The sequence below is a fragment of the Egretta garzetta genome, unplaced genomic scaffold (assembly GCF_000687185.1).
Source record: "Egretta garzetta isolate BGI_Z169 unplaced genomic scaffold, ASM68718v1 scaffold30, whole genome shotgun sequence".
In the NCBI taxonomy this organism is placed as follows: Eukaryota; Metazoa; Chordata; class Aves; order Pelecaniformes; family Ardeidae; genus Egretta; species Egretta garzetta.
In genome coordinates, this window is record NW_009258383.1 from 4,008,977 (window position 1) to 4,029,549 (window position 20,573).

Below are 20,573 nucleotides of genomic sequence, written 5' to 3' on the forward strand. Positions count from 1 at the left end.
TTGTGGCAAGATGGAGAAACTAATAGTATTATTTCTATAGACCTTACCTCTTTTGATCGTAAACTCTTCATATCAAGGGACTGCTGTTCAGTGTTAGCATCCTGAGTATGCAGAAAAACTGGGCCATCACTTCCATAATGGCTTTAGGGTACAACTGCAGGACATAAGTTAACAGGTAAAGGGCTTCCTTGTTTATCCTTATCTCTAACATTCCAGTGGTGCAGTTCCCACCCTCGTTTTTATTTTAGGAGTACGCCAGTTCCTAGCAGAGTAGAAAAGCTGAGGGAGGAAAGAGTCTCTTCACATAGCCAGGCTATGCCACAGATGATGCTGGGTATGCTTTCTCCTAAATCAATTGAAACTGATCTGGCAATTAAAGTCAACTGAAGGCCTGTAGTGTTGCAGATGCGGGCTGTTTCATTCCTCAGCTAAGCTAAACCCTGGCAAGATCACATCCCAGAACAGCAGCCTGCACAGCTTCTTGCATTTTTCCTGCTTGCTGAGCAGAGAAATTGAGAGAGAAAAGGTTTTAGTCCCACTCAAAAAAAGGGAATTGGTGGAAGGGTAGGAAAAGTGATTATCTACAAAAGCCACAAGAGCATTTATCAAAGCGAGGCATCATTCTCATTCTGTTCTTAATGCTCTAATGCTTCATTTATGGATATAATTCTTATTTCCCAGGCCTGTCCTCTCTCTACCCATCAGAATTCAGTCTTGTGTCCAAAGAAATTATTTTTCTCCAGAAAGAAATGCTTCTACATAGCATAGCAAGCACTTTTGAGATTTTTTTGAATTAAAAAGGTAATAAATTCTAATAATACCACTTGCAACTATTTGGAACTTCATAGCATCAGCTTTTTGGGAAACTTTGTTGATGAACACTGCATATATACATTCAGTCAAACTCATTACTGGTCAAGCCATAAATGCACTTTAAGTTTGTGCAAAGTTGTAATGTTTGTAGACAAACTGGACTTTGAAGTGATTTGGTGACTTGAGAGAACAAACGCTGAGTGAGGACCCTTGGTGCTGGCTGAGGTGGTAGAGGGGAGGCGCTTTGGCCCTTTCCAGGCGGGAAAACAAGGCTTGGCTGCCTGCCAGATTTATGCTAGCCTCTTTCCCCTGGGAGAATATTATTTTTTGTGATCTCTGCCACCTGAGAGAATCTGTTTCTTTCCAAAGATGAAACATTCACTTAAAAATATTGTGGAAGCCTCACAGACCAACTTTCTCAGGGGAATGCTCCCAGACCTACCTTTTCTTTGAAAGAGCTTCCATAACTTCCCCTCAGTGCAGTTAGCAAGCTCTGATTTAAGACATCAAGGGCTGGCATGCCGAGTGTTCAGTATGTGCACATTACTGTTGTGATTTTTTGGCACTGATGCCAACATTCCTATTTTGGTTTCACTGATTTTTTTCCCACAAAAGCCATGAGACTTCAGACTGGGATGCTGTTCTTTGGGATTCCTGCCAAAGGACTTTGGGTAAATCTTTCGGCCACCCACACTAGAACAGCAAAAAGATTGGTAATATTTCACCTATCCTTTTTAAATTACTGATAATTTTTGGTATTGCCCTTTTGATATTTTCAAAGATTCAGAGTAGGTTTGGAGAAATCTTGTGTCATACAAGTGCTGTATAAATAGAAGGGGGCTTTATGGGCACATGAAAACAAATGCGAAACAGGGTGAGGTTTGAATGGTCTTGGGCACAGCAACACTAAGCTGAGAAGAAAGTGGCTAGTGTGGCTAAGGAAGAGGAGTACAAAATTATTTTAGGACAGAAAAGGGAAAAACTGAGCAGAACGATGTAGTTGACACAACACATTGAGAACGATAAAATGGGAAAGACTGACCAGAGGACCTCAGCTGAGTTCTTCCTTATGGGTGGAAATGGACAAGCTTACTGAAAAATTTGCACAAAACTAGCACTTTGGGAGAAAGGACATAGACTAAGGAGAACTAAATTTATATTTCTTACAATTAACATTTCTTTACCAGCTCTCCAGCTAAACTGTGGCTCAGTATTCATTGATTAACAACTTCAGGAGGACAAATCAGCTAAATCTCAGAGGTTTGTGAAGACAAGCACCCCTTAACATTGATAAGACCCATGCTTAGAATTAGCTTCTCAGTGGGAGCCTGCTTGCTTTGCTTAGTTTCACACTCATGGGGGCTATCTCTATGTTGCAGTCTCACACTCACTGATGTTTTATGGTGATATCATATAAAGGCTCCTGCACTAAATTTCCAAGACTTCCCATCTAGAAGCTGACCTCTTGTTCAGTTACCAGCTGTGAAGTTTCCCAGACATTGCTGTCACACTCCATTCAAAAAATATATTTTCTGAGCATTGTCGTGTGTTTAATGTTGCTATCTACACTGTCCCTTTTTAGGCTAGTGCATCCTCCACTCTATTTTCATGTCAGCATGAGAACACTGCTTGCTCTCACTCATTCCTTCTTAAGGTCTTGCATTTCTTTTTTCCCTTCCCACCAAAACTGTGGCCGTTGCAAATTGTTGGACTAGTTTCCAAACATGAACACAAGAAGGAATTCTGCTACTCTAAAACTGATTTCTATTCTAGTGAACATCTAGGCAAAATAATATTTTCTACTTTCTGAAGCAGAAGTCGCAGGAATGTAGAGCTCCTGACTGAACTGATTCTTTCCCTTGGACATAATTTAAAATTTAGTGGGCGAATTGAATTCTTGTCAATTTGCTGCTTGTTTCACTTATAGGCTGAGTACAGAGAAGATCTGATTTTGGGACACCCTCTTTATTTTATTACCTTTTGATCTGAAGAGACAAAATAGTCGTCAGTCATCTCATAGTCAGTGACTGTAGCTAACCAAATCTTTTTAACATTATTGTTGTTAATAACGGTTTTTCTTTAAATAATCTGTGTTTGACTGCCAAATGGATCTAAAGAACTATAGCAAACAAAATAAAAATAGAATTCTATAAGTGAAAGCAAACAACGGTCATCGCATATGAATCCCTTCTCTTTTCTAATCTGCTCAATAGGCATTTGCTCTATAGATTGAGATACGGACAAGGAAGATTCCATGAGATCACTATCTGCATCACCTGAAGCCTTCTGATTCAGGACATGTTAATGGGGTGCTTTCAACCTAGTCAACCAGGAAACATACCAAAATGTAAGGTCCGACAAATTATGGCTCTTTTAATCTAAGCACGTAAAATCAGGACAGTGTGACACGAATAATGTGTAGCTTATTGTCAGAAGTGATGGCTTTTCAGTGTGATGATAGTACTCATTTAAAATAAAAATAAAAACAAAAGACAAAACAAAAACAAAAAAGGAAGAGAACAATTGCAAAACGAGTGGTGAATACAAATACCTTCTCAGTCACCCCAGCGATAGCAACATGTTTTAACATGTGTTCTCAGGTCTGAAATTTGAGTGGTTTTCAAGCAGGGTTTGTTATACCCAGTCCCTGGATGGAAAGACTGAACTGTGTTGTGGCCTGTCGTCCATCACCTGACAGGGTTGACGTGCCATAGCAGCAGTGGCAATAGCCTGATGGCTCTCTTTAGAGTTTTCCTACAGAAGTGTAATGTGACGTTTGCTGATGGTTTCCTCCCCAGAAGTTTAGGCATGCCCTGAGCCAGCCAGTATCTTTACTGAAGGAAATGAAAGTTCCAGTTGCAGACAGCAAAGAGGGAAAATACTAAGGACTGATCCCACAAGAGTCAGGCTTCATTGTTTGTGCTTCTGGTTCAACACATAAACCGCACAACTGCACCCATTGGAAAACACCTAGTAACAAGCAACCATCAACTGCTGAAAAAGTTTAATTTATTTAGAGAGTTTGGATATTACTGTTCTACTGTTCTCTGTTGTGAGATATAAGAAAATAAATTCTTCATCATGAGAGCAATTAAACATTGGAAGAGGTTGCCCAGAGAAGTGGTGAAATCTCCCTCACTGGAAATATAAAACATTTGGATTGACAGGACCTTAGATTACCTAATCTAAGGGCTCCAGGTGCACCTGAAAGATGTTCCTGAAGCAGCGGGCGGGAAGTGTGGGTGGATGTCCCCGATGAGACTGGTCAAGGCTATTAAGGCCTATTTGTGCCCTCGGGTCCTGACAGATTCTGTGACATGTGACATTTCTAGTAAAAATCCATATTTTTCAACTGTGCATAACATATCATTAAATATACTGTTCTTAAACTGATTATGGCTTTTGGGTTTAGCCTGAAAATTAGATAAATGTCATGTAGATATGCATGAACAATACTTACAGGTCTGGTGGTGTTTGAGATTGATTTATGACTATATCCCTCTAACCAAGCCCCATGCAGTAATGCCAGTGAATCCTTTGCATATGTAAGGTAAGACCACCTAGATTCTGCCTTGATTCAGCCCTCACAAGATACTTACGTTACAACCCTATCCACCTGTGTAGTTGATGGAGAGAAAGATGCATGTCTAAAGAGTATTTCAGCCCACAAAAACCATCTTTGATACTTCAACTATATCTTCAGATATCCAAAAGTATAAAAATTCATCTTGGGATGGTATTCTGAAACTTATTATTCAGTCGGTGTTCAGATTTTTAGGAAGCGAAAATTATCTGAATCAGTCAATAAGCTCAGATAATATGCAATTCAAATTATTTCTCAAGTCACTTAGCTTTCTTTTCCATGTTTTGAAAACCCTCAAGCAAGCCTCTCATATTCGGTGTGTGGGTGTGTGCACTGTGTGGGCTGTAACTGTGCTGATTTTTCTTCAGAGTCAGCTGTTGCCTAGAAGCAGTAGACGAGAAAGCATTGGTGGGTAAGCTTGAAGCTGCTTAGCTGGAGAAGACAGCCCACACCTTTTAACTTCAGACCAAGATGATTCTGGTCCTCAGGTAGACAGAAACAGTTGAGAGAAAACAGCTCCATAAAATCATAACAGACTGCAGGTGTTATTCTCATTTATTGGTTCCAGGACATAACATGAAGCTTCCATGGACACGTTTAGAAAGTCCCAAACTTAGGAAACGCTTGCAAATTTTGAACTGTGCCACAGGGACCACCAAAAAGCAGAAAAAAACCCTTAGCTTTCAGTGCAGGGCAGATATGATTTCTGTCTAGCTCCTAGGGCAGCCTGAGGTTGTCCCTCCATCCAGTTCTGTACCGGCTAGTCAATGCATAACATTTCTAACTAAAGCTTTGTCACTGAGGTGGCAACAGCTCTCTAACCAGCTTCTGCCCAGCCTCCCAAAACTCACATGCACACAGCAAGGCTAGCTGTGCTCTGCCATGCTCTATAGCTCTCTGCAGAGGTCTGCCCTGTCTCAAAAAATCCCGAGGCTACCAAAGAGATCTACAATGAAATTCAGTCAAGAGGTGGTTATCTGAAAGCAGGAAGTAACTTATTTCAATTAGCATTAAATATCAAAATCATTCATGGTTTGTATTTGAACCACAATCACATATCATCACATCATGGAATAAAGAACAAATGAAGCATTTCCAAACAGTTCTGGAGCAAAATTTAGAAATCTTTGGAACAAAGCACTTCCAGGGAACAAAACCTGAAAAACATTTGGTGTGAGTTCCAAATATCTAAGGCTTATTTCTTTTCCATTTATCCTGAAATTTAAGTTCAGATTTAAAAGTTAGGATGACCAACTCCAAGTTTTATCATCATCCAGTTAGTTTGGTTGACTCATAAAAATAGAATTTCTAATGCCACCAGAGGTAAAAAAGTGGGGGAAAAAAAAGTGATCCTAAACCCAGGCACTTTTTTTTCCTCTTTTTACTATTCTAAAATTCCTTTTCTGTTTCAAATCTCCTTTCAGCCCTATCTTTATTTGAAAAGTACTGTTCTTGTGAGTCAGCACACTCTGCTGGTAGACCAAGAGAATGTGACTGACACAGGAGAAAAAAAAAATTCCAAAACCAAAGCATGAAATGCAATTAAAAAGTAATCGGTTGCATCTTCTGAGAAAAGGAAACAAATCGCAATAATAAGTAAACCACAGCTCTCCTACACAGTGGAGTTAATTCATTAATACAGTTTGATTCATATAACTATATTAAAAAGGCATTGGTTCATACCCTTAACTCTATTTTTAAGACAACAGCTGTTTCAGAAGGAAGTAATTAGATGCGAGGCAATTAGACCACGGAGCATGCAAGGCTCCAGTGGGCCCAGGTTCGTCTACCATCTTTTCAAGCTTGAAAAATGAGAAAGGAGCCTGACATGTATCTTCAGAGCCTGCCCTTGAATGTAAGGGGTTGGGGATGACAGGAAGCTCCCTGAATCCAAGTGTGACCCTGGGGCTCCAGTCCTACTTCTGATCTCTAATCAGCTGTGCAAGGCAGAAGCCTTTGAGAGCTGATGACCATCAGTATTTTCTATGCTCTTTGTTAACAGCTGAAGAGTTTTTAGCACCAACCGTTGTTGAACCCTATCAGGAAGAGTTGCGTTCCCCGAATTTACATCAAGAAATTCTGGGTAAATGTTTGCTATTCTCATGGTACCACATGTTTTATAAATAGATAATAGGTACACAAACTGTTATATCTGAAATTGCAGGAGATTTCCATTAAGTCTTTGCTGTTTCACCAAGAAGCCCCTAAATCCAAATTCTTTTGGTCTTGTTTGCTGCTACCTGTTAGACTCCTACCACATTTCACTACTTTTGGATAAGGTAATTCAGTGTCATTAATCTATACTGAAAAGGGCTTTGGAAGAGGCAATAAGAGAAAAGAAGAATAACTGGGAAGATGAGTTGTGCATGTGCTGCAGATGTTCAGACAGACTTTTCTTATATAAGCTATGTTACATTTTGAAATTCATTTGCAGTACTGTGTCCAGAGAAAACCAGGTTATTCCACTTGCTGTGGCTCTAATAGAACAAAGTCTCTTATTTGTAAGTATCTGTCCTACGCCCTTGCGCACACCCTTACCATCACAAATCTTGCTTTGCCCCCTCCTTCCCACTTTCTCTACGCCCTTCACAGCATCTCAGAGTCCTCTTGTTGCTTCACTACTGAACTGAGCAAGTGGTGGTGCCCACTATTGCCTATAGAATCATAGAATCATAGAACCGTTTAGGTTGGAAAGGACCTTTAAGATCATCAAGTCCAACTGTTAACCTAACCCTGCCATCCCACCACTAAACCATGTCCCTGAGCACCTTGTCTACATGGCTTTTAAATACCTCCAGGGATGGGGACTCCACCACTTCCCTGGGCAGCCCATTCCAGAGCCTGACAACCCTTTCGGTGAAGGCATTTTTCCTAATGTCCAACCTAAACCTGCCCTGGCACAACTTGAGGCCATTTCCTCTTGGCCTATCACCCGTTACTTGGGAGAAGAGACCAACCCCCACCTCACTACATCCTCCTGTCAGGCAGCTGGAGAGGGCAATAGGGGTGCGTTGCTGCCTGATCCAGCAGCGCACAGCGCGGTGATAGACCCACCCCAGGGTAAGCGCAGCATAAGCCTCGCAAGCTCACATGGCTATTATAGTGTAAGCACTACCAATTTTTGCAAAAGCTGATTCTCTTGAATCCTGCTGCCACAACTAGTTGAAATTGGCCATCAGGTTCAAAAGATTCTGCAAAAAAAGGTGCTGGAACTAATGGACACACAAATAAATGAAAGAACAGTCAGATTAACCAAGGGGAAATAACGATGCAAATTCAAGTCAGGCAGTAGACAAGGAATGCTTTCCTTCATTTCCATCATCAAAGGAAAGCAATATCCTTTTGATAAGAATTATTCAGTTAAGATGTAAAAGAACTTAAGGCTATCAGAAGAAATTATCTCATCTGATTTAAAAATGCTATAACTTTAGTCTTTAAGTGCATGAACCAGTTCCCTAAGCAGCATCAACTTTCAATTATGTTTAGTGCAAAGTCAGCCATTATTACCATTAACATTTGCCTGTTCAATCACACTGTCTGTAACCAGCCACTAATAAGAATTCATGAGATAAATCTGTCTTGATTTAGTTTCAAGTAACCTGCAGGAATTCTGTCTCTTGGGAGAGTTTCATTTATTCACCTCCTGTATCCTAAATGTGTTTTCTTAATTTTGGAAGACCCAGCAAATCTGCCTGTCTTTTTGCTCTGTTGTTGCCGTTCCTTGAATCAAACTTTGTGTTCCTCAGGGGGTTCCCTGTTAAAACCTCCTTCTGTACGCAGCATATTTCTGAAAGGCAAACCCAGCTTCTTAAATCCCATGCACTCTGGAGGTCACACATGCTGTATGCTTCCTCTTGGAGTGAATAATCTTCTGCGTCTGCTGCTGGAACTTGCCAAATGGGTTCAACTGTTTCCAGCAGCTGGTCCGGCCAGGCGATATGGCGACAGTGAAGAGATGCAGAGCCAGAGGCCACTGCAGAAGAATATCAGTGAGAAAGACAAGTGTTTTGGAAGAGTACAGAGAATGAGGTATTCTCAACAGAAAAAAGCAAGGTTACTTCAAAAGACCATTTTACTTTTAGTAACCTTTCAAATAAATCAGGAAGTCACTTCTTCAGGTTCATTCACTGGTATTACCATTTTAGATTTGTTTTGTTTTGTTTTTTATAGCTGTTATTTCATCTTAAACGTATCACTTTAGGGGCCAAGGATGGAATGATATGACAGTCAGTCACAGAGTTCTGCCCTGGTGAGACCATCCCTAACTTGACTGTGGCAAGGATTTCTGCTGTAATTCAGCTATGTAGGCTTTCACTGTCCTAATCAGGTCCTGAAAACAGTACAAACAAACACATTTGTTTTGAAGTGCTGAATTAACTGCAAAGATGTCTGTATTGTTAATGTCACAAAGTTTCTCAGCTAGGTGATGAAATACTGGAATTGGAAATAGCAAAGCATTGGTTGGAAGACGGGCTACTCGCCTCTACTAGGAAAAACTTCTCTCAGTGTCACAACCTCCTGCCTCTTCAACCCAACAGAATACATGGCACTAATGCACAGAGGAGAACGCAGGAAAGAATGCATTTTTCCTTGATGTACGTGACAGCTCCTGTAAGTGCTAATGGTATTTACATGCACATTCAGAGACAGCTGTACTCCATGAACTGGAAAGCAGATGGTCAAGGGGGTATTTAATAAAAATATCATTCACCTTAAATGCATTGTTTATAAAATGTCAATTATGTTTTCGCTTTATTAGGCCAGAAGAGATTAAATAACAAAGGCAGAATGAAGGCAGAAAATTAAGAGAATAAATTAAGCAACCAATGCACTGGAAAAGCCATAAGCTATTATGAAGTAACAAAGTGGTGTTGCTAAAGAAGTAACCTTGTGCTATGGTGGGGACCTTTCAGCTGAAACTAATAAGAGCAGGAGGGCATTTTCCCAGAACCCTTGGACAGCATTTTATTTTGGATCCAATGTTTTTAGTGGCAGGAAAAAAACCCAAACAAAACTAAGTGAAACATGAAATTCTCTGAAACTGTGAAGGGAAAGATCTGCTTCTGCCCTTGACCTCACTTTCTTCTTTTTCAGTGAAGAGAGGGAAAATAAGAAAAAGAGAAACAAAGGGGAATGGACAGGTGCTACTCACACCATGCTGCATGGCAAATAAAATTTAAAAAAAAAAAAAGAAAAAAAGATGTTGTAAAGCAAACACACTGGTTTTCCAGATAGCTTTGTGCCAAATTTGGGTTAATAAATGGAATCCTTATTTTTAATTTTTAGTTGCCAGGTACTGAAATGCCACAGCAACTGAATTGCCACAGCAAGTGAATTAAATTGCAGATTTCGTCCTTCCAGAAGAAAGTTGAAAGAAATTGTTAGTGGAGGAAGAAGCTTGAATTTTTATAATTCATTTTATTTTATTTTATATTTGAAGGACTTCTCTTTTAAGGCTTTAATTTCAGCTATGTTTCTTTTGAAATTGTTTAGATCTTATTGCAAATATGTACTTCTTTGAAGTCATTATTCATTTCAAATATGTGTATCTTCCAATATATAAATGTAAATATGTAAATATAGTAAAATACAGCATGTATATAGTAAAGTGAACATAATGTGTTATCAAATGGATGCAATTCCCTCCTGAGCGATGCCCCTGAAAATAACATCATTATAGATTATACAATACCCAGGTGATCATTTTATTGACAGCTTTGCACCCTTGATGCCTGTTCTTGAAATTGTAAATCTGATCCCATCAGAGTCAGAGTAGGAAGCCATGACATTTAACGTCATACATTCTCTTCTTCCAGTTCATCAGTCCTCTTCACCTGCTAAACCTCTGCACTGCAGCTTAAATTTAATTAGCCATGAAGTCTTTTCTAAGATAAGAGTGAAACTTGCATCTGACAGGTTATACAGCCTCGAACATAAGTCCACATTCCCTCTCTGTGGATCTAGTATGATTAGCATATGCTGATCTTCATCAATATGCTGAAAAGGGTCCCACACTGCCTTCTAATGCTAATATTCCTACACTATAATCTGGTCCTGTCTGTTTGCCTCTGGCTTTTAATTTCTCTCATAAAATGATAATGTGTTGTGTTTTAATTTGGTGGTTGTATAATTGTCTCTGGATGTGACTAGCAATTTCTCAACTATGATTTTTTTCATAGCAAAATATACATTTACTGAAACCTAAACCATTCATGAGAAACCTGCAACCTAATGATATGGACAAAATATCAGAATACAATTTATTGACCTTTTTTCAAAGGAAAATTTTCATTTTCCACTTGAGAATGACTTGTTTATGCAGCACAGTTGATTCATACTAAAAAGCTACTGTTGAAACCCATTAAAATTCAAACAGGATGTTTTGATATGTTCAAACCAACCATTTGGCTTAAATCCAGTTTTATTCAACTGAAAAACATTCATCTCAAGAAAATCTCTGAGATTTTTATTTTCTTGTGTCAGCTGACAATGGATGATAAAGCTCAAACGTTGCTAAACAAGGAACCCTCTTTCTTATCAGCCACTATTTTTCCTTATACTTCAAGTCTCCTTTGGTGTGTTTCATGTCATCCTTTACCAAAATTTCACTGCTGTGCAAAGTTTGATGCTGTCCTTGGTGTGACTGCCACATCTGGCCATTGCTATCCTGTGCTTGGATTACTGAACACTCCTGAATTTTTATTGACTCGACTTGATGCCCCACCACCCCACTTCATTTGACCTCAGCAGGGACCACAGTGACCTAGGGTCTTCCAGACACTTTGATTTCTTTCTAACTTTAGCTATAGCATCAGTGGAAGATGCAACTGTGACTTCTTTTCTAAGTAACACTTACGTGTGTGTGAACCACAGAGTTAAAAAGCTGTGTTTGTCCCCTGGGCTGCAAGATGGAGCTGTGGTTTGTGCTCTTCACTGGTGGATGTCATGGAGCTGGACCTCAGGTACCTATAGCCCAGCCACTGTCCGGAAATGTTTCAGATTGGGAAGGAGATGAGAGTAGTAACAAGAGGATTGGTGGTAGTAGTCACAACACCAAGCAATAGGCTCATAGGCCTGTCAGGGGAAAGTGCCCTGATTTCCATCTACCTCAGCAAACACCTAAAGATCACTGACTGACCTAACCCTTCCCACCTTTTCCCAAAATCCACTGTGCCCACTAGCTTATTTTGCCTTCCAGAGTGACTCTGCCTCCTGCTAGCCAGACCCTCGCTGTGACTGTTCTTTCTGAACATGCAAGATTGACCCTGAAAAATACAGAAGTAAGAATTTTGACATTTTGTTAATATTTTAAGGCAGATTGATTCAAAAGAAACTAATCTACTAGAGAATCAGAGCCATTCACAAGACCCACATTCTCCGATGTGAGATACCTGAGCCTTCCCAAAGCTAATGACTGTGTTATTAGCTGCTGTGTGTGTATTCGAATTCACATTTTCAGTAAGAACTGCTTAAAGCATGACCCCTCTTCCCCTGCAATAAAAAGCTGTGTGCAAAATCTGCCAAAACGCAGAAGCCTGAAATTGCTTGCTGTCTCCTCAGGGCACATGTGTGAATGCTAGTTGATTTGAAGGATAAAGGACAAAATGCCATTAGGATACAGCTGACTCTGATTCCATACTCAAAATCCATTGTTTTACCATGTGCTTATATTTCTAAATCAGTATTGCTGTCAGCACTTAGTAGCATTTAAAGCTGCTAAAGTACTTTTTTTTTGATGCTGTGGCTTCATTATGCCATTTTTAGGAAGCAGTTGCATTTCTGATTGTTCTTTTTTTCCTCGATTGGGCAGGACTATTTCTGCTGCAGCTAGAAACCCTGGTATTTTTGCTGATGTTTGGAGCTAAGTTTCTAATACTTTAAAACACAACTTTCACAAAAATCTGGAGCCCAAAGCTCATTCCACCTGCAGACTCACCATCTGAAATTGCAAGTTAGTGAGCACATCTGCCTATTTCTAAACACATTGCAAATCTCTCAACTTTCTGTGGGACTGGTGTGAGAGAAGCCCATCTGCCTACAGAAAGAAGAACAGTATGGAGGACTGGGTTGCAGATGGAACATTATGAGTCCCCTTTTAATGAGGAGTCTCACCAGGAGACAAGTCAACCTGGGGACATGTCATGCTATAGGCTGTTGTCTACTTAAGCCTGAGCGGATGACATTAATTATTTGTGCGATTAAGCATCATCACCACCCTGGTTGTCAAGGCAATGCCTTCATCACAAGGAGAGAGGTATGACCCCAATGTTAGGCACAAAAATATTGCTGCCTTAGTGTCCCTGCTCACCCTGTATAGTCAATAGCTAGAAACTCCTTGGCATATCCAACCCTCACCCAAAATCCAAAAACTTCAGTTGCTGCAGTTCCCTGGGGCTTGGGATGAAGTCCCTGCACAGTCACAGCCCTGGCAGGCCATGCAGATGTGGCCTCAACATCTCCCTCCCTTTATAAGTAACCCTAAGTCCCACCATTGCTTACAGAGGCTTTTCTGATTCTCTGAAACTTCAGGGTTTTTTCCCTTGCAGTTAAAATATTTTGCAAAGTCATCTCCTCCTCCATAAAGCATACCCTAACAACTTCGAGGGAGAGTGCTAAACGCAAAAACCCCTAAGAAAGATGAGCATACAAAGAAGTGCACCTATTTTGTCAAAGTACAGCAAAACATGACAGGAACAAAACATGGCTTCAGCATGAGCGCAAGGAACCAGCATATTTAGGGTGGAATCACTATGAAACTCAAAACGCCAGGCTCAAGGGTGGTGAGGAGTGTTGGATGGAGATTAATAAAATGAAACATGATTGCTCTAAGGCTTAGCAGGTGAATAAGGAAATTTAATATAAAATTAATCTCACACATGAAACAAGGAAAAGCAGGAGCTGCTACATAATATTGAAAGTTAATCACAAAGTTCTCTGAAGTAGTTACATGAGGTGGTCAGAAAAGGTGACAAATAGCCATGGGAACCCCCTTCCCACTTCACAGGAGTGCTTCAGGTCTGGTTTTCCTAAAGCGCTGTCCAGCAGTGGTGTTGGTGAGGTGAACTAAAAACTAAACATTAATAAAAGGGCTGTGGTGTAGATGGGCTGACGGTGCAGCAAGCTGCCTGGGCAGCAGCCAGCCTCCGGAGCTGCAGAGCGAGGCCCAGCTGACACGGCCACGGGGTCCACGAGGGACAGATGGGAAGGGCAAGACCCCCCCCCCCCGCCCCCCGGCGGGGCCCACCCTCCCCCTGCCACTGCTCATGGGGGCAATTTGGCTCCTGCTCTGGTGCGCTTTGCAATGTCATGGCCGGTTTAAGACTCTTCCTGATTTATTAGAAGCCACTTGTTCCTGGACCCTTAGTGCCTCCTCAGTCATATCCACTCATCTCTCTCTGTGGCCACCTTCCTGAACCAGACTTTCAGCTGATGCTGTTTAAATAGAAGGAAAACACATGGATGGGATTTCAGAGAGCCAGGCATGTGTACAAGCACGTAGCTAAACACAGCAGAGGGGAAGGCAACCTGCAGCAGGGGAAAAATGCCTGGAGAAGGCAGGAGGTGACTAGGGGGACTTCTTATGGTCTGCCCTTCCAAGGCACCAAGGCAACTGGATGACTAAAATGCACACTAAGCCTACCCCAGAGAGCTCCCACTGGACGGTGTTGTGCTAGCTAAAGACAACAGGTAGTCCCGCTCCCAAAATACTGCCAATTGGAAAAAAAAAAAAAAAAAAAAGCTCCAAAGCTCCATAGCAAAGCTGAATTTTTAAATGTTTGAGTCAGAACAAGAGGGCATTAATTGTGATCATGATGGTAATTTTTTGGCATGGCATTTGACTAGACTAGAGATATTCACAACACCTCTTTGTCCTTCAAGCCCCATTAACAATATGGATGTCTCCCTTTATAGCAAACACATTAACAAAGGACCAAGCAGCTGTTACCCCTCCTGGTTTGAATCACCCTTATTTTCTTAACTAAAAATTGCAAACTATTGACTAGAGATGATAACAATGCAGTAACAGGGTGCTGAGGGCCATAGCCTTTTGTATTCCTGACTTCACTTTCACAAAGTAGTCCTGCAGGCACCATTCAGCCTTAGAACAAGTATCTGTTACATAAAGAGCGCTTTGCTGTGTGTAACTCCCCATTTCAGATGCTGACAGTACACAGCCCGGCTTGCTGCTTGCTGCGTTACCTGGTTTGTTGCTAGGAAACTTTTGAACGGGAGCCAATTTGCCATTCAGCTATTTACTTCATGAGCAGTTATATGGAAGAGGACATAAGCTGATCATTATTTTAAACAATGCCCTCCGGTTTTTTTACACGGCACTGTTAGAAGCAGGGGATACGTGCTATGCAGTGACCTTGGTGATGTGTATGACGAAGATCTCCCAAAGTTCAAGAGGAAAGGCAGGCTTCACATCCAGTTTGGATTCTTGCACAGAGAGCTCATTCAACTGGAAAGTGAAAATGCGTCTGTATTGTGCTTAGCCTCTCCATCTGGGCAACACTGTACATTTTATATTTTCATTATTTGTACTAGAGTAAGAGACATGGCCCCAGCCAGAATCACCACTCCATTCTGTGACCGAGCCCTTGCTTTGAAGAGCTTATAGTCTGACACTGTGCTTCTTGACTTTTATCAAGAAATCCTGGCCTTTCACACTTTTTACAGACCTACTGAACAGAACTGGGCTGGTGACGAGGGAAGGCAATAAACCATTGCTAACAGGCAGACTGCCATGCTCTGGGGACTAGAGTTCTCTGGCTACTAACCTCCAGGTGCCATATGGTTTCTCGGTGGTGTTGCTCCAGTGCTTCCCAGCCTGCATCACCTCAGCTAGCAGGGAAATGGGCATGCTGAAGAGCCAGATACCCAAGATTCAGGGGGGGGTGACAACCATGAAAACCTCTGTCCCCAATTGTGGTCACTGAGAAAGCCAATACTTTTGTGTTTTGGAGGATCCACACAAATCCATAATCATAGTTAAAATTATCTGTGCCTTTTTGTACCTAAAATATTACCAGAAAATATTCCCCTCCTTGGGAACGGGACGTTTCTTGTGAAGCTAATTTTAAGGCCATTTGAATACATCTCATGCTGTGAAATTACTCTCAAAAAGAGAGGAATCTTCCCCTAAGTTCACATATGCAGTGATGGCCCAAAAGCCGTAATAGTGACCTGGTAACAAATAGTTTTATTCTGGGCGCTGCACTCCAGGAATGCAGGGGAGGAGGATTAAATAAAAACAGGCTCATCTGCTCCATAAATGTGTGCAGGTTCTGAAGATTTTACTCTTCTAACATTTGGGTGAGCCTGATAAATTCAGTGAGGCAGGATGGTGCGACCTGTTGGTGCTATGATTTGGGTTAGGGCTTCCTAACACTGCTACCATGCCCTCCTTTCTAGAACAAATCTGCAAACAGGTCACTAGACATGGTGACTACTGAAGCTGACAATATCAGCTGTGAGGAACTGCTTGTCTTGGAGCAGATTTAGATGAAGGGAAGATGTTTGCTGTCTCCATCTAGCCTTTGCTATATCAGTTCCATGTCTTTGAGTTCATACAGCTCTCTGCCATTTCATTGGATGTCCTTAACCATGCTGGTTAGAATACCCAAGTTTTTCAGCATCTATCCTGAGGTACTCACCTATCCACAGACATGCTTTAAAATTGTGAGGTTCACTGCAGATGCCGGTTATTGATGAATGTATCGAATTTTTATCTTTCTCTCATTTTTTTGTTTCACGCCACCATAACCATATCATCAATGCGCATCATACATAGATTTTGAAATAGCATCTACCAGAATATGGGAGGGGTTACATTCACTGTCTCACTGTATATATCTAAAGTTCTTCTGAAACAGATGTTGCTGGATATTTTGCATGGTTTACAGCTGTATTTAAATATTCGTATTATACTGCACTTAGCATTTGTCAAGATTTGTGCATGTCTTCCTCTCAGGGAGTGTAATATTCTATTCTCTTAAGACATAATAAGGTATTACCAGTATAGCAAACATCTCTATAGCAACGTAACTTTGCTTCATATTTTGTAAACCAGTAGAGTTTACTACAAAAAACTTGCAGAATAAGTAAGATAATGCAAAGAAAAGGGGGAAGAAAACACAAGCACTAACACAACAAGCAAATGCTGAAATCCTGCATTACAGAGCTACTACTAAAGCAAGAGGATGAACATTAACCAAAGGATGTTAGTTCCATTCCATATCATCTTTTCAAAACCACTTTTTTTTCTGCATTGATTTTAGAACAAAATAGAAACAGAATTTTGCTGAAAAATCTATTTTGGGATTAAAAATTAAGATTTTGTGGATGTGAAAACCTGATATTAAAGACCAGCTTCTGAAAGCATGCATGCATTTCAAGTGTTTTGCATTCACTAACCATTCCAGCTAGGTCCAGTGAAGGCAGGGCAGCACACGTAGGGATATCCATATAGAATCACAGAAGTATTGATTGGAGAGGATCTTACCTAGTTCAAACTTCTGCTTGAAGTGGGGCTATTGTCAATGCAGCGTAAAATCAGATGAAGCTTAATCTAGACAACTCTTGACACCTTGACACCTTCCAAGCATGGAGATCCCACAGCCTCCCCAAGCAACCTGTTCCTGCCCTGTACTAGCCACCTAGAGAAAATATTTTCCTAATGCCCAGCCTGAACCTCCCAACCTCAGTATGTGGCTGTTGTCCCCTGCTGTGGCACGTGGTACTACCTAATGGAATTTGGCTCCAGTATCTTCATAACTACCTTTCCAGTAGCTGCAGATGACTGTTAACTCACCTTTGTCTCCTCTTTGTCAGATGAAAGAAGCCCAGCTTCCCCAGCTTGTCCTTGCGGGTCACATGCTTTCAGCCTGTGACCGTCGCAGTACCTATCTGCTGGAGGTTTCTTCTCCTTCACCACTTCCTTCTTGAATTGGGTGCCCAAAACCAGACACAGATGTGGCCTCACCATGCTGAGTACAGTGGGATAATCATTTCCCTCAATCTGCCAGTCACCATCCTTCTAGGTAGTCCATACCAGTACAAAAGTACTCCCTAAAGGGTCTTACACCCCCATTATCTCTGCAGCAAATTAGCACCATCAAGGAAAACATTTAACAATGTAGGCAGTTTCAGAGAGCTTGATTTTAATGGCTCAAAAAGTCCATCACAGCTTTATGTTCCTCTGTGCTTGGTTTCGTTTCTCTTTGATTTTCTTCTGAGTGGCAAATTGCATTTGCAATATTACACCTTAATAAGTTGCTTTTTACAAATTAATAACTTCAGGCTCCTCTGTGTTAGAGAAAAAGTCAAAACCACAGAGGAGAAGGTCATAGATGTTTGAGGTGATTCCTTGATTCTGAAGAGGTTTTTCATGCTCTTAGATCATTCCCTTTTTAGCTAGTGTAACAGCAATGAAGACCATCTGAAGGCTCCTTTTCTGAAAGAAACAAAATTTAGCCCATAAATAAAGGAAAAATTTTAATTCTGGATTTACAAATCTAAAATTAAATCCCCCAGGGCAAGTAGCAGATAGGAAGGTGTAGAGAGAGCCGGCTCAGAGCACTGGGGCACAACTTTCTCCTAAGTTCCATGTGTTCAACTCATCTGAGACATGAATGGCAACTCCACAGCCTCCTAGCTTGTCGTCTGGATCACAAATGCTTCCAGTCCTGACCTCTGAGACTACTTTGTCAGGGTGCTTCATCAGGATACGTGGGACCTGAGTTCTGTGAAATATTTGGTCTCACAAGCTCCTGAAAATCCTGCTCTGCCTAGATGGAAGGGATGAGGAGGAGGTGAGTGTGAGATTGTTGAATGCTTCCTTCAAAGCAACACTAAATTTTGCAAAAAACATCAAACCCAAAATGTTTGGTGTGGCAACACAGCTGTGTTGGGATGAAAGGTCATAGGAGACCCTAGCTGATAATTCAAACTGGAACATCAGTCTTCTTTGAGTAGCAAAACTGAAAAGGGAGGAAAAGGCAGCAAGACACCCTTTAGCTGTATTTAAGGAAATTCCATTACATAAATAATTGCCTTAAATCACTGTCATCATAGTAATTAATTTATTCTTTCACATATAAAACATGTTATTAAATATATCACCCTTATTTTTTAATTGCTTATCAGAAGGTAAAAATTGATGATTCCTGCATTGAATCCTTCAGTTTAACAAGCCCTATAATTTTCTCAGTAACAGGCATAATTAGTGTAGCTTGGTTTCATCTTGTCCTACAGGAAGACCAAATGAATCATACTGGACAACAAAACTCCTCAACAATGGTCTGTATATACTTTGCTGGAAATAAAAGCAATGTAGGGCTTTTGTGATTTTTGGGTTACCTCAGTGTGTGAGGAACCAGAGATCAGTATGGTCTGGAATATTAAATATGCTATGCACAGGAGACGTTTCCAGACTTTATGCTAACTGAATAAAACATATTCAACTTCCATCACATTTCTAATGAAAAATAAGTAACAATAAAATAAGTAACTTCCAGTGCAAAAAGACATTAATTTTACTTAAATATGTCAGGAAAGGAAGGTGGCAACTGAGAGTGTGCAGAAAAAACTGATGTTTTACAAGGCCACCTTCCAGGGTTAGTTGAGCACACAGGTGAGGCACGCTCACTGCATGGGGTCTCTTCTAGGTGGGATTGCTGTCCCTTGGAAGGAAAGACAGCATGTCCCTGCTTCTGCTATGATTCTTGTCAAGTCTGCCTAAGGCCTTATCAAATATTCATATTTTAATATCATTGAGAAGACTATTGTCACCTCAGATACTTCAGTGGCCCTCCTATTTAGTGGGGATATCTGCAGGTAAAAATGGGATGAGCTCCAACCACTCATATGAAAGGCTTCAAATTTTTTAAGCAGTCAACTAAAAGTATCACGTGAGAGCAGCCCTCACAACACAACTTCCAAAAAGAAGGTTGTTTGCTTAATTAGGACCTACATGGATGTTACAAGCTGAAGGATGCAATTATCTTGTCTAGCTTCTCTCAACCTGCATAATTTGTTTCTTTCATATTAAAATGTCTTATGCATTTCAGCTAGTGGTAGATAAAAGTAATCTGTTTCCCCCCCACCTCCTTCCAAAGGGGTAAGAGCTTGTAATTCTCATTGAAATCAAGCGCTCACCACCTCACAAATTCAAGCCAGTGACGCCTCTTTGCTTCTTACAGAACTTGTCTGGGACTCATGTTGAGAAAAAACAATTTCTGTGACAACAGTAAAGAAAGCTCACATCAATACAAGTGGCAATTATCCAATAAAAACAATATTTGTTAGTGGTATTTATGATAGAAATAATATTCAGGGGGAGAAAAAACAACCCACAAATATTTCAAAGAACAACTATGCATCATTAAACAGATTGAATGTGTTAGTATTGCTATCATGCAACATCAAGATTCATTTAACTGCATGGTGTATGTCTACTGTGAAATTTCTTGGGATGTACATCCAAATTTGAAGATGGCTTGAGAAAAAGTTAACATTTCAATTATGAATAGAATTTATTCTGTTATGCTTTTAGGGCAAGAGCAAGTCATCAGCTCACGACGAGACTCAAGACAGGCTAAAGCAAAGGACCAAAACTTCAGAAGAATTTAAATGCAGCAGCACAACCTAGAGTCTGACAAGATCCTCTTGCTGCTGCACTGAGGAAAAAAAAAATCCAAAATTTAGGAAAGGTTAAAAATTCAAGAGCAAAATATCAATTTTAATTTCAAAACATGGATCTTCCTTTTGAATATTTACTTCATAGCAGAGTGATATTTTGTCTTTTAATATCACATATGGCAATTAATTATTATGTCTATGATTTTGGGTTTTTATGTCTGGCATTCATCACAGCTTTGCAAACTGGGCTCAATAGTTTCATCTGCAAACACAAAAAGTTTGAAGGAAAGTAATCATTTGGGAGTTATGAGTGTTTAAAGAGGTATGACATGCTAGCCATTCTGAAATGATTTCCCAAGCGATACATCCTAGAGATAAAAAACTCCATCAGTAAATCAGAATGGAGTTTGAAATCCACTGTGAGGGTGGGGTTCACTGCCCCAGATCTCAGATGGACAGCTAAGGGTTTTGCAGAGAAGTGACACACACACACATGCACATGGAGAAGGCACCTCTTCATCCTGAGGGACAAATC